This window comes from Bidens hawaiensis, unplaced genomic scaffold (genome assembly GCF_021521415.1).
Source record: "Bidens hawaiensis isolate Kalapana, Puna unplaced genomic scaffold, B.hawaiensis_p1.1 tig00010600_1, whole genome shotgun sequence".
In the NCBI taxonomy this organism is placed as follows: domain Eukaryota; kingdom Viridiplantae; phylum Streptophyta; class Magnoliopsida; order Asterales; family Asteraceae; genus Bidens; species Bidens hawaiensis.
In genome coordinates this window covers 111,820-126,471 of record NW_027491813.1, presented here as the reverse complement: position 1 = coordinate 126,471, position 14,652 = coordinate 111,820, and the positions used below count along the sequence as shown (strand labels likewise).

The following is a 14,652-nucleotide window of genomic DNA, read 5'->3' as shown; positions in this document are numbered from 1 at the left end:
CCCCCCTCTTGTCATTCCCGTAACGAGCTCACGGTGTCTGTTTTGCAGGTTCCGGCCACTGGACTTTGGAAGGTTGTGCTCATATCGTGTTGGTTTGTTATCGTAACCTACCCTGTAGAATCATTGGATCTAGGACTATACTATTTGAGATTAATGTAAGGTTAGATTTTTATTCGAGTCTTTTATTATAAGATAAGGATCAAAACTAAGTAGAATGTGTTAACTCGTGTATAGCAAGAAGCTTAGTTTTCAATTCCAATTATTGAATCAATCTAATTCATCTCATATACTATCTTGAACCCGAAATGATGCTGACTCAGCTTGTATTATTGGTACCTTAAATATAAGTTGATACACACTATATTTAATTAGTCGTTCAGCATCCCAAATTAATTTATAACATAAGGGTCGATATTCACTTAAACTATTTACACGTAGACAAACCATTCGAAACGGTGAAAGAGACTTAAAAACCACTCTTCACAATATTCAAATTAACAAAAAATAAACTAACATTATCTTCTTCAAATGTCCAACAAATCATAAACACCCGATTGTCAAACCTCCTTCCATTACACACTTCAAATTCGACCGAAAAATTTATAGATCCAATTGATAGATACTCGAACAATAAAATTTACACTATTTATCCAACCGAGCCGAATATGTCTCGGACTCCCCACGCCTTAATATTCCCTATACCAATGCAAGGTCCAGTCAACTGCATGCTGAAACTAGCAGAGTTCCTCTGTATCTCCGGCATCTCCGTCACCTTCCTCAACACCGATCACATCCACCGCACTCTCCTCCGCCACACCGATCTCTTCACCCGATTCAGCCGCTACAATAACTTCCGGTTCCATACAATCTCCGACGGACTCCCGGACGATCACCCACGGTCCTTCGATCGGATTATGGAGGTTTCTGAGGGAATGAAAACTGTTACGGAGCCGGTGTTTAGAGAGATGATGGTTTCTGGATGCTTTAGTTCTGAATCTGAGTCTCCGGTGACGGTTATCATTCCGGACGCCTCGTTTTCGTTTGCGCTTGATGTGGCGGAGGAGATTGGGTTCCAGTTATTTATTTTGAGACGGTGAGTCCGTGCGCGCTTTGGACGTATTTGTGTCTTCCTAACCTCATCGGAGCCGGCGAAGTTCCGTTCAACGGTGAGCTTACTCTTTTCTATTTTTTTACCGCGAAAGTGTTTTGATTCAAATAATAACTGCAAAATTAGACAAGATATTTTAATATTGCTTTTGGTGTATTTTGTTTTAAGGCAAAATGCAACGAAACGGTGAATTGACTAATATAACTCGTTTATTAAAAGAGTCAACCTAACACGACTCGCTTGATAAAGTGATTGATCTCAACGTGACTAGTTTAGTAAACGGGTTAACCCAAACATTTCATAGATTTTCGTCTCTAATTTTGAGCTAAATATATAGTTTTTGTTAACTTGGGATGAGAAATAAGGAATGAAAATAATTACAAAGACCATCAGTTTTGAAAATGTTTGTTTAAGATGAACTCATTGGATGCTCAAGTTGTTACTGAGTCAGCACATATTAATTATATTCAGAAATAAACACTAAACGGATTGACCCAAACACAACATGAGCTTAATTGTTTCCGTGTTTGGGTTGATGTATTTGACAAAAGTATATGTAATCCTCGTAAGGATTCATTTATTCAATTTGCCAACACGTAAACCCGAAAGGAAGGACATCCTACTAGGCACTTGTTCACCACAAAAGTTGTAATGCATGCCGATAATTTTCTTTGGGCACTAACATGCGGTGGTGTGAAATTACCCAATGATGTTATTCATTCGCCAGGCCAGCCCCACTGATATTGAGGGCTTCTAGCTTGTAACACTCATGAACACCCAAAGAGTCCCGTCTTGCTTTTGTAAAGTTATAGTAAACCATAGTGCATAGTTTATTTTTGCATAAAATTAGCCAAGAATCTCTATCAAAACTCCTTTGAAGTGGTATACTTCCATTAGGGGAGACTGTTGGAAAGGTGCCGATAAACATAAGGCACCAAACATGAATTGACCAATGCTCCGCTTCGATTGCCCCATTGAAAAGCTTCACGTGGTCATTAAGGTCGCTCGAGCCATCAACGCCCCAACATTAGAAGGCTTTTGGTTTTTGGTGGCAACTTGAATTTCATATTATTTGTTAAGAACTTGGCACTTGAGATATATAATTGACAATAACTAGTGAAAATCTAAGGCTAAGAACTGAGAGAAGGCAGTGAAATGAGATTAAACTAGACCTAGGATTGGTACTCGAGGGATTATAAAAATGGTGCAAAGGTAAGCAACTGCTCTAGGGGGTTTGAGGTGATAAAAGTGTCAGGTGTGGTAAGAAAATCTTGTTACAATAGAATGAAGTGTAAGATTATTGGGGATCTTCTATGCCTAAACCTGCTACATCTAAATTAACATGTTACCTATGAAAACAACCAAGATGAGATATCGTTAACCTAGTCACATTTTTTGGAATCTCGCAAGCTTACTCATGTGTGGGAATAGGAACCGTCCTAAAGCTTACGATGTTATATATGTGAGATGCCTCGAATGACGCCTGAGTGGTTAAGTCTACTCTACATTAGCGTAAACTCCCATGTGTATGCAATACAAGTCATTAAATGTGCTTGTACATTTTTTTACCATTCTAGGGGGTTATACCACTCTACATATGCCCTTTTATCCTTTGTGGTACAAATATGCGTCGTTAATGCGATAACTTGGACGATGCCATATATTACACACATGTATCTTATCGTTTAAACTAGTTTTTTCTTTCTGTGGTCCTTTATAGTTTATCTTATAATTAAATGGTTTTTCCTTTCTATTTCTGTAGGTTTAGAACAAAAAATACGTTTAACTTTTATAACTAATAATAAAAACTTATTTATAGATAAACAATTAGTTAGAGATGTAAACCAGCCGATTCGTACTTGTTTATATATTATTGATTTATAAAATATAATAAAAATAGTCTATGTACAAACAATATAGTTTTCTATGTAACTTGTATATATATATGCAACATAAAATGAATGCGATGTTCCAATATAGTCTGTTGGAAACAAAGTGACGGGTGATGGGTAAAGTCGATTGCAATCTTGCATGATGGACAACCGCTATGTGCTAGTCGGGTGATGGGTAAAATAGCAATTAATCGTGATTATGAGGATTGTAATATATCAATAATATTCAAATATACACTTGTATACTAAATTTTATATAAAATTTTCAGTTTTAAACAAATAGCAATTCATCCACGTCTAGTCTACTCGAGATAAGATACCAACTAGCGATTAGGCATGTGGTTTGGATTTTTCATGTGTTAGGTAGACAAAAGCAATTGAAACCCGTGAAAGAGACGTCAAACGACTTCCAGAAAAAATAAAATATTGTTAGACGTCTTTCAATGTTAAAAACATTGAACCTGCTGCAACATCAACCCAATGCTCAAATCAGTACACTCTCTTAACTCTTTATTAAAACTTGACATAATTACAAATTTTGTCCTTTAAAAAAAATCAAATTTTGGTTCGTGTCTTTTTTTTAATTTCTTTGCAGGTGGTGTCCTTTAAACATTATTTTCCTACACGTTATGTTCTTTACGCTAACTGGGTTAGAAAAACACAGTTAAATACCCTCACGTGAGGCGCATGTGAGGGCATTTTTGTCTTTTTGTATATATCATATTATTTATTAATAACTTCTAATGGGTCAGCCTCTTCCGGCAAAACCAATTTCATCCTCACCTGTTCCCACACCTTTCACTCTATCTCCGGCAATGGAACCGCCATGGACCGCCGATGACATCTCCGACGAACTCCAAAGCATCAGCTTCAACTCCACCACCACCACCGACATCAACCGCAACACTAGCTCCAGCTCCGAAACCACCTGGACAACAACCACTTTCAAACACTCCATTCATTCCAGTTTTAAACCCGGTTCTAGTTTATCATTTAGAGATCTCCGGTGAAAGACGATGGTTTTTTACAGTGGTTTTTGCCGGCGGTTTATCATATACAGATCCCCGATCGTCGCTCTATTATGAGTATTAATAGTTCTTGTGATATGCCGGCGGTTTTTGCGGCGAAAGTTATGGATAAGAGAGAGTTTGCGAGCCAGTGAAAGACGTTAACAGTGGTGAGTGGCGGCTAATTAAACCCAAATCAAGAACACCTAGAAACCCTAATTTCCAAATTGACGGCTAATTCGTCCTCAACGGAGGTCAAACTTGATTCAATTGATCAGCTTTGTGGGTTATCGAAGCGGGATTTTGAGCTTCGTAAACGATTGACGGGTCTGGTGCTGTTACGGCGGTTTTGAAATGTGTAAAGATTGGTGCTTTGCAAGAGAAAAAGCTTTGAAATTGCTGTTGAATTTGAGTTTGGATGATGATAATAAAGTTGGGTTTTGGAGGGGAGGTTGGTGGGCGGCGGTGGTGGTTGCTGGAGGTTGAATGGTGGTGTGAAGGTGGGTGTTGATGGTGGGTTTGGTGGTGGTGGATGAGTTCTGAAAGAAATAGATATTGTTAGGCTGAGGGGTGTGGGGGGCGCGAGAGGGGGCGCGAGTGGGGGCGCCAGCTAATAATATTGTGACGTGTGACAGAGAGAGAAACTTGATAAGATGGGTGTTGGTAGTGGTGCTCGCGCCCCGGGACATGGTGTGGAGGGGCGCGAGAGGGGGCGCGAGCGGTTTTTTTTTTATTTTTTTATAAATGTATTAAAAAAACGTATTATTAAAAAAACTCATAAATTATTTAAAAAACACACATTAATTAAAAAAACACATTAATATCTAAAAAAAAAATTAAAGTTAACTTTAATTTTTTTTAATAAAAAACGAGTTAACTTATTATTTGTTATAATATAATCACCAGCATTTTTAGTTTTATTTAAATACACGTTTGTCAACAGTGGGTAAAACGTTTAAAAAGAAATTTAGGGTCGGTTTTGTCTAATAAAAAACAATTCAAGATAACATTCATCTAATTATATATTATATAAAAAATAATAAGTTATCCCCTATGCATAAAAATATTAATCTTTATTAAATATTAAAACTTGTATTTGATATAGATATATATAGAGAAAAATAATTTTTTTTTTTTAATAAAAAACGAGCCCAACGGCTCTATTCACGCATCCCAAGCCTCCTTCACGCCATTCCCAGCCGCTAGCCCATCCGCGCCTGCCTCTTTTTCCGCGCTCGCGCCCCTCTCGCGCCCCTCTCGCGCCTCGGTGGTGTGGTGCTCGCGCCCCGGGGCGCGAGCGGAAGGGCTTTCGCGCCCCTTCTCGCGCTCCGCACCCCTCAGCCTTATATAAACTTTTTGCAGGTATAGACGAAAAGACAAAAATGCCCTCACATGTGCCTCACGTGAGGGTATTTAACTGAGTTTTTCTAATCCAGTTGGCGTAAAGGACATAACGTGTAGGAAAAAAATGTTTAAAGGACACCGCATGCAAAGAAACTAAAAAAAAGGACATTAACTTGGCTTTTTGTAAAGGACAAAATTTGTAATTCAGTCTTAAAACTTTGCGAAAAACCGTCACTATGCCTCCGACTCCACATGCATTAATATTCCCTTTACCAATGCAATGTCCGGTCAACTGCATGCTCAAACTAGCAGAGCTCCTCTGTATCTCCGGCATCTCGGTCGCCTTCCTCAACACCGATCACATCCACCGCACTCTCCTCCGTCACACCAATATCCTCACCCGCTTCAGCCGCTACAATAACTTCCGTTTCCGGACTATCGCCGACGGACTCCCGGACGATCACCCGCGCTCCGGCGAACGGATTATGGAGGTATTTGATGGAATGAAAAGGGTGACGGAGCCGGTTTTAGAGAGATGATGGTTTCTGGATGTTTTAGTACGGAGTCTGATTTTCCGGTGACGGTTGTTATACCGGACGGAGTGTTTTCGTTTGCGCTTGGTGTGGCGGAGGAGGTTAAGGTTCCTTTATTATTTTACGATACTGTCAGCCCGTGTGCAATTTGGACGTATTTGTTCCTCCCTAAGCTCATCGCAGCCGGCGAAGTTCCGTTCACCGGTGAGCTTACTCTTCGATACATATAATATATATTTTTTTCAATTTATATATAGGGGATAGATACATATATTAAGTTAAAAAAAAATGTAACAGACAAACGTACCGATAAATGTACATATTAAAATTCTTGTTTTAAGCAGTATATAATGTAAAATGTTTCATGTTTTATTTATTTTATATGAGTGTCAATATACAGTACGTTATACACTTCTAAAATCTACACATAAGTGCATAAAGATACATGTAGTGGCGGGTTTAAAAAGCCCATTTTTCTTGTCACGTAAGAAGTGATGTTTTCGGATTTAGACCTGTAATCGTTTCATATTAATTTAAATATTTATTTAGATAAAAGGATACAGAAACAAGCGTGGATGAATGTGGTTAGTTATTAATAACGGTATTTGGAGTGGAGCTAGGCCTTACTTCGGTACATTTGGGTTAATTATCCATGGAGAAATCGGTTTTATGAAGCCTAGTGAAAGTGGCTTTTGGTGGGATAGGAATTGGAAACGGTCATGGGCTTGAAGACCAAGTGGGCAACGCCCTATACTCTTAAGAGGTGTATATGGGTGGGTAAACGCCCCGTTACAGATGCTCTAAAAATCGCTATTTCCATTTTCTAATATTTGAACATGTACCAATTTGATGTGAATAAATACCTATGTGTAAATAGGGCAAGATCGAGTGCTTAATAATAAATGACATTTCTCAAACTGAACAATTGTTAGTGAGACTGCTGTTAATGGATCCATATATTTTTAGCAATAATAGTTTTTAAAATAATTTAGAAGAAAAACCTTACAAAAATACCCGATGCATAAAAATATTTAATTTATAAGTTTGATACATGATTTTGGTACGTTATATATAATTATCAAGTTTAACACCAGACTTGTTTAAGTAATGTTAATTGATTGATTCAGGTAAGGACTTGGATGCCATGATAAAAAACGTTCCGGGCGCAGAAACCTTTCTAAGGCGTCGAGATCTTCCAAGCTTTTATCGCCTTGATGATCTAGATAATCCTGTTACAGAGATCATATTGAAAGAAGCTCGATGTGTTCCTCGAGCTCACGGTCTCATTCTTAACACATTTCAAGCCTTAGATGAACCAGTATTGGTTCACATGCGAACACTTTGCCCAAACATTTATTGCATAGGCCTGATACACACTTTGTACAAGTCTCGTCTCAATAAAGAACCAGAGGTACCAACGACTCAAACACCTCAATCTAATGTTTCAAACAGTTTATGGGAGGAAAATATTACTTGTCTCTCGTGGCTAGACAGACAAGTAACAAGATCGGTCATTTATGTTAGCATTGGAAGCATGGCAACGATGACCGTGGACCAGTTCTTTGAGTTTTGGCATGGTTTGGTGAATAGTGGAAAGCCTTTCTTGTGGGTTCAACGACCGGGTTCAGTTAGCGGATCGTATGATGATGATCAAGTTCCAAAACATCTAGTGGATGAAACCAAGCAAAGGGGATTCATCACGACATGGGTACCACAAGAGGCGGTTCTTGCTCATTCAGCAATTGGAGGATTTTTAACACATAGTGGATGGAACTCAACGATTGAGAGTATAATGGAGGGAGTCCCGATGATTTGTTGGCCACAAAACGTGGACCAGCAAGTGAACAGTCGGTTTGTGAGCGAGGTTTGGAGGATTGGTATTGACATAAAAGATACTTGCGATCGAGTTATAGTCGAGAAGGCAGTGAGAGATGTTATAGATGTGAGAAGTGAGTTCGCCGAGTCAACAAGGAGGTTGGCTGAGTTGGGAAGCCAAAGTGTAGCTGAAAATGGATCTTCAGTTTTGGATTTGAACCGGCTCATTAAAACAGTAAGTTCATTGTAGTCCTTGTTTTAGTGGTTTAAATGGTTTTAGGGGTTCATTCATGATTAACAAATGGCAGGATCAATAATAATGTTAGTTATAACTTTCTAGTTCCAGTTAAACTACATCGTCTTGATTCAATTTTTTGGTGTTTGAATTCAGTTTTTCAACAACTGAAATAGATTTTTAGTTTAAGTTGGGTAGGTTTTTATATTGGGAAAAACGACCACCTGGCCACGAACGGTAAACAAAAAAAGTGCGGAATTAATATTCGTTTGGCTAAACTTTTGCCCGACCCGAATGAACCAATGAGAATGCAAACAAATAGGTAATCTAAAAGTAAATAATGACACAAAAATTTTAGCGTGGAAAACCTCTCAAGGCGAGAGTAAAAGCCACGGGACTACTAGATTCGCTTCAAATCCACTATCACCAATAATAGCAATACAAAGTATTCTCTAGGTAAAACTAGAAGCATACACAAATCATCATATACTTGGTACAAACTAACATCAAGTATATGGAACCAAACTACAAAAGAAACGAGTAAGAGGTATCACTAACGAGAGAATGAATCGATATTTGGCACGTCTCTTATCTTCATGAAAATACCGAAACCTTGGAGCACCAAAGAAAACCTTCTCTACTTGCTATGTCGACCAAGGAATAAAACCTCAAAATTATCATCTTGTTTTCGGCTTAATAATTAGCATCACAAAAAAAAACGTTTATAACTTTGTGTTGTTTTCTTGTTTCTCACGTGAAGGCAGAAGCCCACATAGGCCCAAACCCAAAACACCACTTTTGTTGTAAAACTCATACGGGAGGTTTGTTTGTTTTTTTTTGTTTTTTAACTAAAACATAATAATAATAATAATAATAATATAGATAATAAATCCCATGAAGGTTAAAATTGTTGTCAAGTTTTCTCATGGGCAAAAATAACCCAACAAATCTCCCCCTTTTGTCTATGAGAAAGACTCACCACCCGGCGAGCAAACAACATATCTTCAGCTTCTCCTTTGCCAAAGCTTTGGTTAACATATCGGAACAATTATCATCGGTGTGAACTTTATCAAGTTCAAACAACTTGTCTTCAATAGCATCACTAATCCAATGATACCTCACATCAATATGTTTTGTTCTCTTATGATACATAGAGTTCTTAGCAAGGTGAATGACACTTTGATTATCACAAAGAACCACATAGCGCTGTTGCATAAAGCCAAACTTTTGCATAATTCTTTTCAACCATAATAATTCTTTGCATGCTTCTGTTGCTGCCATATACTCTGCCTCAGTAGCAGACAAAGCAACACACTTTTGCAGTCTTGACTGCCATGACACGGCCCCCCCTACAAATAACATCAAATATCCAGAAGTGGATTTCATGTTGTCCTTATTTCCTGCCATATCAGAATCCGTGTAACCAACAAGCATCCGCTCCCCATTTCCAATTGTTATACCCAATTTGGAAGTGCCTTGTAAATATCTAAGAATCCACTTAACTGCTTCCCAATGCTTGTTACCCGGATTTGACAAGAACCAACTAACAACACCAACTGCATGAGAAATATTAGGCCGTTTACATACCATTGCATACATCAAGCTTCCAATCGCTGATGCATATGGAACACCATCCATCTATTCAATATCTTTTTCAAAGGTAGGACAATCTTTTTCTGTTAACTTAAAGTTGGGAGTAAAAGGTGTACTAACCACATTAACTTTAGACATCTTGAATCTGCTAAGCACCTTTTCAATGCATTGCTCTTGTGACATGTGCAACTTCTTTGAAGCTCTATCTCTAGTAATCCGAATGCCAAGAATATTCTTAGTTGGCCCCAAGTCTTTCATAGAAAACGACTTGCTTAACTCTTTCTTCAGTTGAACAATTCTTTCTACATTCTTGCCAACAATCAACATATCATCAATATAAAGCAATAAAATGATAAAATCATCATCACCAAACCTCTTAAAGAAAACACAGTGATCAGACGCAGTCTTTCGGTAGCCTTGCTTCCCCATAACTGACTCAAACTTCTTGTACCACTGTCTCGGTGCTTGCTTCAACCCATAAAGACTTTTCTGAAGTTTACAAACATAATCTTCTTTACCTTTAACCTGAAAACCTTCAGGTTGCTCCATATAGATTTCTTTATCCAAATCACCATGAAGGAATGTTGTCTTGACATCCATTTGCTCAACCTCAAAATCAAGACTAGCAGCTAAACCAATGATTACCCTGATGGAACTCATCTTCACAACTGAAGAAAAAATCTCATCAAAATCAATACCTTCTCTTTGACTGAACCATTTGACCACCAATCTTGCCTTGTACCTAGGCCGTGAGGTATGTTCTTCAGTCTTTAATTTGTAGACCCACTTGTTCTTCAAAGCTCTTTTGCCCTTAGGCAATTTCACCAACTCAAAGGTATTGTTATCATACAAGAAATTCATCTAATCTTGCATGGCTTCAAACCACTCTCTTTTATGCTTATGTTCCATGGCCTCTTTATAATACTCGAGCTCTCCCCCATCAGTGAGTAAGACGTACTCACCAGTCGAATAACGAGTAGAAGGTTGAAGGTCTCTCGAAGACCGCCTGAGTGGGACAAATACAGGCATATCTACTAGTAACTCGGGATGAATATCTTCATCCAACTCTAGTGGCTCTTGATTATCAACATTATCGGTACCATGTTGTTCGTCATTTTGAATACCATCTTCGTGATGTGGGTCAGATTGCCGAGTAGGGATAGGATCCAAATCAATGAGATCATCAGTATACTGAGGAACTACCTGTGTATTCTCAATATCTTTCAAACTCTCGTCTTCCACAAATACAACATCACGACTTCTTACAAGCTTCTTTAAAACCAGATCATATAGCCTGTATCCAAACTCATCTTGCCCATAACCAAGGAATATACATTGTCTGGACTTCACATCAACCTTTGATCTTTCATATTCGGGAATATGCACAAATGCTTTGCATCCAAAGACCCGCAAATGACGATACGAAACATCTTTGCCACTCCATAACCAAGTAAAAACCACGGGACTACTAGATTCGCTTCAAATCCACTATCACCAATAATAGCAATACAAAGTCTTCTCTAAGTAAAACTAGAGGCATACACAAATCATCATATACTTGGTACAAACTAACATCAAGTATATGGAACCAAACTACAAAAGAAACGAGTAAGAGGTATCATCAACAAGAGAATGAATCGACCTTTGGCACGTCTCTTATCTTCAAGAAAATACCAAAACCTTGGAGCACCAAAGAAAACCTTCTCTGCTTGCTGTGTCGACCAAGGAATAAAACCTCACAATTATTATCTTGTGTTTTCGGCTTAATAATTAGCATCACAATAAAAACGTTTATAACTTTGTGTTGTTTTCTTGTTTCTCACGTGAAGGCAGAAGCCCACATAGGCCCAAACCCAAAACACCACTTTTGTTGTAAAACTCATACGGGAGGTTTTTTTTTTTTTTTAACTAAAACATAATAATAATAATATAGATAATAAATCCCATGAAGGTTAAGATTGTTGTCGGGTTTTTTCATGGGCAAAAATAACCCAACATTTTAAACAAGAATATTATTATTTACATGACAAAAAGGTATATACCAATTCAAATGAGATTAGTTTAAATATGTTCGCTCATTACGTACTACATCAACCCCAGACTTAATACGTCAATACAAATTTAAACGGTCTTTCGAGGAATACTAGTTGAAAAGTAGGGGTTTTGATTTAGGTGTTGTTTGTTTTTAAAGACGAAAATTGTCTGCAATCTGATTTCATCTGATTTAATGTCTGCAATTGAAGATGTGGTCTGAAGGTCTGCAATCAAAAAATATAATACTGTTTGTTTTATAAACTGGATATCGTCTACATAAGCTGAAAATAAGTTACCTATCATATATATTAAAGTAGATAAAAGTCATTTAGCGTTTGTAGACTGCTAAAATAATTGGTAGTGGTGTATGAACTATGGAAGGGAGTGGTGGTAGACGATTGTGGTAGGCGGTGAATGGTGGGTGGTGGTGATGGACGGTTGTGGTGGTGGGTGGTGGACCGTGATGGTGGCCGACAATGGGTGGTGGTGGTGATGAACGGTGGTGGTGGGTGGTGAACTATGGTGGTGGTGGATGGTTGTGGCGGGTGTTGGTGGTGGTGACGGTGTGGTGGCGGTGGATGGTGGTGGCGGCGGACGGTGGGTGGTGCCGGGTGGTGGTGGCGACGGACGGTGGGTGGTGGTGGTGGATGGTGGTAGTGGACGGTGGTTGTGGCCGACGGGGGTGGTGGTGGTGATGGACGGTAGTGGTGGTGGGTGATTGATGGTGGTGGTGGCGGACGGTGGGTGGTGGTGGTGGCGGCGGACGGTGGATGGTGGGGGTGGAGGTGGTGGCGGCGGCGGAAGGTGGATGGTGGTGGTGGTAGACATTGGGTGTTGGTACTTAGTATGTTGTTAAGAAGTGTGAAATATGTGAAGATGGTGAAAAAAGCTTATTTTTTAAGATAATAAAAACAATTTTCAGATCTTTTTTTTTTAAAACAAACAGTCTTCAAGAGTTTATGTCTGCGCGTCCGCAGATTTAGGCTCCTTACAGAACTTATAAGCAAAAACAAACATAACCTTAGTATTATATCCTTTAAACAACCGTGTGATGAATCATTAGTTAAGCTACCGTTTGAAAATTAAATTAGCTAGCTATAATTTTACATCTTAACCCATAAATAGTCATTTTTAAACAATATGGCATTAAATTGAGAATTGCGTGTTGTTAGCAAGATTAAGATCTAGTTTTATTTATTACCAGATCACTTTGTGTTCCTTATCTAGTTGTTCCAAACATAAATAGTCAAAAGATGGTTGCAAGTTGAGATAAAACAAAACAAGATTGACTAAAGTCAACTCTTGTATTATAATCTTAAGTTGTTGAATCTTAACACATGATATATGCCAGCCTACATGCATCATGCATGTTCCTCTTGTATCATAAAGTCAACTCATTCAACACACATCCCACCCCATATATATATAACAACCTCGTAATGATCTCCACCACCTTCATCACCACCAATATGGCTACCACTTCTGTTCTCCTAACGCTCACCACCCTCCTCTTCCTCCTCCCATCCACCCTTTCCGCACCGGCCCCTATCGACCTCACCGACATCCTCATCCGTGGCGACCAATTCACATTCTTCCTCCGCCTCCTCAACCAAACCCGCATCCTCGACCAACTCCAAGACCAGCTCAGCAACTCCAACCAAGGCATGACCTTGTTCGCCCCCACCGACAACGCCTTCCATAACCTCCCAGCCGGCACCATTAACGGCCTTTCGGAGGTAAAGAAAATGAAACTCGTATTGTACCATATCCTCCCAAAGTTCTACACCATGGAAGACCTTGTTGATCATGTCAGCAACCCAGTACCCACCCAGGCAGCTGGTGACCAAGGAGTCTTGGGTTTGAATTTCACCGGTAGGGCCAACCAGGTGCATGTGTCCACCGGAGCTGTGGAGGCAAAGGTTAATAAGGCGTTGAGAAAGGATTACCCGTTTGCGGTGTACGCTGTTGATCAGGTGTTGATTCCATTGGAGTTTAGTGATCAAGATCCGTTGCCGGATGGGTCTTCTAGTTCTCCAACACCCGCTGGAGCTAAGCCTCCGAGTTCGCCTACGTGGAAACATGGAGCTAAGGCACCGAGTTCGCAGGCAGGAAAACCTGAAGCAATGGCACCGAATTTGCCAGCCGAGAAACTTGGACCTATGGCACCGAGTTCACCGACAAGAAAACCTGAAGCGATACCACCGAGTTTGCCGGGTGGGAAAGCTGAAGCTATGGCACCGAGTTCGGCACCAAGTTTGCCAGCGGTTTCGCCGTCCAAGAATGGAGGTGGAAGGATAGGGATTGGGATGGGTTTTGGTGGCTTTGTGTTGTTTTGCATGGCCTTACGGTGATTGTTTGATGGTTTTTAAGGATGTGTTAACTAGTTATCACTACTAGGGTATAGTCCGTGTTACACATGAGTGGAATAACATGTCATTAAAACATAATCAAGTTAAAAAACAATTTAAAGAAACATAATACTCTTCAACGTTTCGTACCAAAATGTTATACATTTACATTGTCATTATATTAAAAGTTCAAAATTACAAAAAGTTAATTTAAACCAAACCACCAAAACACATTAACAAAATAACTAACCATGTTCTTTGATATTAAACCATCATGAACATCTTCAAAAATTATACCAAAAGAAACTCCCTTCTCCTAAAACACCTGAATATTTACAAAAACCATAGCATATTGAATAACATATAAAGTTAACATAATAACATGTTTAATAATTACTAACATTTAAACATTACTAAAGTTGTTATATAGAACCAATAAAATCTAAAGTTCTAAAATATACTTATTAGCAAGTCTAAAAAGGTGTTAAGAATATACTACTTGTATTAAATCTAACAACAATATCTAAACCACATATATATTACGTTACACTTCATTATCGGACTCCAAATTTTCGAGAAAATCATCAAAATCACTTTCATAGTTAACACATTCGGCTAACAATTTAACCTTCAAACTCACTTCCATTTCCAACTTAAGATGTGCAAAAAACCCCGTGTTGAAAAACATATCAACAAACTATATATAAACATACACAACATATTTATTTAAAAAACAAAAAATT

At 38.7% G+C, this 14,652-nt stretch overlaps 2 pseudogenes across 1 annotated transcript; both read left to right on the top strand.

The window, feature by feature from the left end:
- Positions 1 to 663: 663 nt before the first annotated feature.
- On the top strand, positions 664 to 8,000 carry LOC143535752 (7-deoxyloganetic acid glucosyltransferase-like; annotated as a pseudogene). The gene is made up of 2 exons (XR_013135757.1): positions 664 to 1,166; positions 7,012 to 8,000. The product of XR_013135757.1 is annotated as a 7-deoxyloganetic acid glucosyltransferase-like (transcript).
- A 5,030-nt stretch (positions 8,001 to 13,030) lies between these two features.
- On the top strand, positions 13,031 to 13,912 carry LOC143535759 (fasciclin-like arabinogalactan protein 13 pseudogene; annotated as a pseudogene).
- Positions 13,913 to 14,652: the final 740 nt, after the last annotated feature.